Source organism: Triplophysa rosa, unplaced genomic scaffold (genome assembly GCF_024868665.1).
Source record: "Triplophysa rosa unplaced genomic scaffold, Trosa_1v2 scaffold621, whole genome shotgun sequence".
Classification (NCBI taxonomy): Eukaryota; Metazoa; Chordata; class Actinopteri; order Cypriniformes; family Nemacheilidae; genus Triplophysa; species Triplophysa rosa.
This window is the reverse complement of record NW_026634635.1, coordinates 1-5,026: the sequence shown is the minus strand read 5'-3', so window position 1 is coordinate 5,026 and position 5,026 is coordinate 1. Positions and strand designations below refer to the sequence as shown.

The following is a 5,026-nucleotide window of genomic DNA, read 5'->3' as shown; positions in this document are numbered from 1 at the left end:
AGAGAGAGAGAGAGAGAGAGAGAGAGAGAGAGAGAGAGAGAGAGAGAGAGACAAGTCCTTAAACGTGACCACACATACAAACATGCTGGCTGGAAGCCGGCAGCTGGAGGGTGGAGAGGTCGGAGTCTCCAAAGTCTCGGCCTGATTAAAACTCCCAGCACAGCCACTCACTCCCTCTGGATTGATTAACCTGACCTGTATCGGATCAACCCCTCGGGACAAGAGCACAGCCCACTTTCCTGAAGTGGATGAGCACGGCGTGGGATGGGAGAGAGTCAGAACGGTGTATGGGGGAAAGTAGGACCGTGCAGAAAGCGGAGAGAGACCAGACCAGACTTGCAGGTCAGCACATCAGTGGCACAATGCTAATCCCCGCTTTCATGTTCTGCGCTTCCTGCCCTTTATGCCTAGAACTTCGTTTTTCGTTTTCAAACACAACACACCTTGTCATGTTTAATTCAAATGCAAACGACACGTTTTCTGAGAGAACGTATCAATTATTTAGGTTTTCATTATTGTGATTATGAGGGCAGCACAGCTGTGCGGTGTGCTGTCAGCGTACGGCTGTCTCCGAGTCCCAGCGCTGAGACAAACAGCTTGGCTTTCTTCTCCACAATCAACACTCTCTAAAAGAGATACTCCCCGACAGCTATGGCGAGATGAACCGAAAATAAACCAGCACACGCAGATATACAGTGCCTTACAATAGCATTTAGACTTCTAAAGCAATCTCTAATTTAGCAAAATAATGTTCTCCAAAAACTCAAAATAACCGTGATATTGTCTTTACCATAAAATAACCAGCCCCAAAAGTATGGAAATGATAAAAAAGTGTTTGCACAACTCGCATCATTTTGCAGCTTTGGGGCAAGTATGTACCAGTTTGGCCTACTTTTCAGGAATGATTTTTGATCCTTCTTGGCAGAATTGTGGCACATACGAGTCGATAAATGCTAAGTGGCGTTATTTTAAAAACAACAAAGCTGTAACGTTGCTCATATAATCTTCTGTTTACAATCACTGGAAGTTTTCTAAAGTTTTTGCAGATTGAAACTCAGATTTTGCAGATCTCTTGCAGTATGCCTCTGTATTTCGCACCACCCATTCATTCTTGTATTTTAACAAGCCGCCCAGTCCCTGCTGATAAGAAAACAGCCAGACAACATGATGTTATTACCAGCATACTTCACAGTAGGCTTTGTGTCTCGGAGGTGTGGGTAGCGTTAGATTTACACCACACATATTGGTTTGAATTCTGGTTAAAAGCTCTATCTTGGCCTCATCTAACCACCAAGTCTTTTCCCACATCGCAACTGGGTTACAATTATGTTTTTCTTGCTTTCACATGGTTTTTTTAATGGCTAAGCTGCTCAACTGTGTCTTTTTTAAATGTGTTTGTTTGTATAGACAGTTTTGAGGCATTATTTCTTCTTAATAACACTTGTTTTGTACTTGTTTCCTAATTGATGCAGTTGCTTTACTTTTAACTCCTTTTATTAGCTTTATTTTCACAGCTGTTTTTCAGATTTTTTTTGCTATGTGTTAACATGCAAGCATACAGCTTCGGCACCACTGGTCGAATAGATCTGTGAACAGCATATTTGTGATTTGCGTGGTCATAAAAAGTATTTGCGTGAAGCAATATTACATTCAAACAATTAGTTTGGAGTTTCAGTCAGAAATATGTCACATGACAGATACAATCATTGATCGTTGGTTAAGGGCTTGACTACTTTTTTATTAAGCTGTTTTAGTGGTTTAGCTAAGCTGCTAAAGTCAACTTCTAGTTTAAATGCATTGCAGATAAAATGGTTGCATCACAGAATTATGATAGCTTAGAAACTGATAATAGATTCGACACACAGCCAACAGGACAGAAGCACATAGGCTATGCACAAATGTTAACAACATCAATCTCACTTTCAGGACTTACAGAATTCCCAAAGACTGGAAGTACAGTAAAGCAGGACCCTTTCTCGTCTCATGACATCACCCCTCAAACTCGCGAGTGCCAACTTTTCCTCGTGGGTGTGACGTCTGACTTCTCCTGGTACTTGGTCTCAAAGCCCCTGTAGGCTTTACTAGCTGGGTGGCTGGTGTGTATAAATTCTGCAGCCAGAACCTGCCCTTGAGTCACACCGTTGTTTGTAGAACGCTTTTCAATGTGTTTCTGGTTCCTCCCTGCCTCCCTCTTTCCAGGCCCGGCATGCAGCAGACTAATTTGGCCAACCCTCTCTCTTCTTGCTTTCTTTAACCCTCTCTTTTTTAACTTCCCAAAGGTCCCAGGTGAGCAACGTGACCATTGGGTTGGCAAATGGCCTGTTATTGTTGGTCATGCTACGAGAGAGAGTTTGGTGTTTGGAACCCACAGCTTTCTGCCCTGACAGTGCCCCTCTCCTCCACCACATTAGCTGGGGCTGTTCCCAGCGACTGCTTTGATGGTGAGTGCCGCGGGGCTCCGATCTCTGTTTCAGGTTGTAATTATTCTCTGGAGGGGCCTCACCTGGCTGTGGGCTCCAGGCAGAGAGAGAGAGAGAGAGAGACAGAATAAGAGAGTGAGGAATGACTGAGAAAACAGACATGAAAAACAAGACGATGAGAAAGAAGAGAGATGAAGGAGAAAGGTACATTTAAAGAAACTATAAGCTGTAAATAATGGCTATGCAATGCAATGGAATGTCTTTACAGACAATAAGATTCGTATTAAATTGAATTGATATTCAAATGAATTTACAGTGTATTCACATTTCATTGTATATTTATTAAATTAAAACCCCTCAACAGTTTCTGATTCTTTGTGGAGGTCTAAGTTTGGGCCACATCACGTTTATGTTGTTGCCGCTGAAACCGTCTACAGTTCTTTTTTCCCTACTATGTTGTTTGTTTTTTGATAAGATGTTGTTTATTACATCATTATTTTGATATTATTGGTGCTTGACCACAATGATTGCTATCATTGTAAAGAGGATAAAAAATGATTAAAATCTTATCTTAAAGACCAAGAAATGAGGGTGAATAAATACTGACAGCATTTTCATTTTCCCAAGCTGCTCCTTTGAAGAAAATTCATGCAAGATCAGCGCAATTAAATCAAACGATAAAGATGTTATGAGAAACTATAGGCAATTATTCATTTTTAACTGCGATATTAACATTACAATGGTGTAGAGTATTACATCACTGCCTGTTCTTCACAGAAGCGCAGAAAGCATCGACTTCCCACTGTTTCCCCTGTAGTACCGCAACGGGGGTACAGCTCCTGGGGAGATTCGACCTGATTTGAATAGAGCAATGTGGTTTCCCCTGCCGTAGCTGAAACTGTTGTCTGATTTCATGAAAAGCCCATTCAGCAGCCTGCGTGTATGCGAGGTTTGTGCAAGTTACAGCTGCCAGAGCCTTTCCTCGAACTGCCACGGCTTGCAAAACAAAAAAGCAGATTGGAGTCATACATGAATCCGTGAAGGAGGAGAGCGAGGGAGAGAAACTACAAAGTAGCCTAAAATCTATTCATGAGGTGTCAGCTTTCAACAGCATGTTGACACATGCCTACGTCTCCTAGGAAACGGGTGCCCCAAGCGCAGTTATCAGCGCAGTTCTGTGGCATGCAATTATCCAATTACCCCCCCTCCTGAATCAGCACATCAAATCACATGACACATTTTTTGCTAAATCCTACAACACCTTCGCATTTGCATGTAGCACTTGTCCTTCCAGTTCTCGCTGTCTCCCGGCTACGTTTTCACTTTCTTTAATCGTTTGCCTGTCTTCTCTTTTTTGGGGGGGTCTGGATCGCAATGTTCTTCCTGTTGTTGTGTGTGTGTGTGTGTGTGTGTGTGTTTTGCTTACACCCGCTTTAATTCAGCCTGAATGATCATAAACTGTAAAATTAATAGTTGCATCTCTCTGTGGCGAGTGCGTCTTTTTTAATTGTTAGCTTTCTCCTGCTTTATAAATCACACCCCTCCCTTTTCTGTTCTCGCTTTCTCTCTCCATCACTCGTCCCCTCCTCCCTCTCTCTGCCTATTTCCAGGAGCAGCTTGAGTCCTGCTTTTGGCTCTGCGGGCCTGCTTTGAGTGCCTCTGACTCACAGCAGTGTGGTTCTGGAGCGGCCCTTCGCTCTGGCGGTGAGGCCGGCTGGAGGAGCCGGGGAGAGGGGCGCTGTCACAGACCTCTCACCCCACTGCACGCTGGGCATCGGGGCTCAGCGCGCATCGGCCCACTATGACTTGCCTGTCAATGTGAAATAGCATTTGCATCTATTTACCTACTTTCTCAGAAAAATGGGATAGTCAAATATTTACATTTAATAATTTAGCAGACGCTTTTATCCAAAGCGACTTGCAAATGAGGCAAACAATAGAAGCACTCACATCAGTGAAAGGGCAATAATGCGCAGATATATAGAAAAGTGTGACCTAATATTTACCTTAATATACAATTTTAATAATCTATATAATAACATCTTATTTTATTACCAACTTATTTGTTGTTGTGTATAGTGATTTGTATATTTCATGTCACTACTTGGTTTGGTTGTATAATGCTTTTGAAATATTGTAACTAGTGAACACTCATGCCGATAAAATACATTTCAACTCAAATTAAAGATTGGAAAAATGTGCATCATTGCATATGCAGACCAGGAACGTGCTATTATTATTATTATATTAATAAAGTAAACATGGTCAACTTCTGTTGGCTTCCAACAACCAAGGACTGCGAATAACTGGATACAAAATGTGTTAATTACACAAATGAATCAGTGAAGGAGGAGGAGGGGGAAGAAAGAAGTGACATTTACTGAAGAGAGGGAGAGACGTGTGGTGAAGTGGAGAGAAGATAGAGAGACAGAAAGAAAGACACACACACACACACACACACACACACACACACACACACACACACACACACACACACACACAGAGACAGCGAGAGAGAGAGCGAGAGAGAGAGAGAGAGAGAGAGAGAGAGAGAGAGAGAGAGAGAGAGAGAGAGAGAGAGAGAGAGAGAGAGAGAGAGAGAGAGA

General features: G+C 42.5%; 1 long non-coding RNA gene across 1 annotated transcript; it reads left to right on the top strand.

Annotated features, from left to right (window-relative positions):
* The first annotated feature begins 23 nt into the window (after nucleotides 1-23).
* On the top strand, nucleotides 24-4,795 carry LOC130551086 (uncharacterized). The gene is made up of 3 exons (XR_008962533.1): nucleotides 24-342; nucleotides 2,280-2,441; nucleotides 4,031-4,795. It is a non-coding gene; the product is annotated as an uncharacterized LOC130551086 (long non-coding RNA).
* The last annotated feature ends 231 nt before the right edge of the window (nucleotides 4,796-5,026 follow it).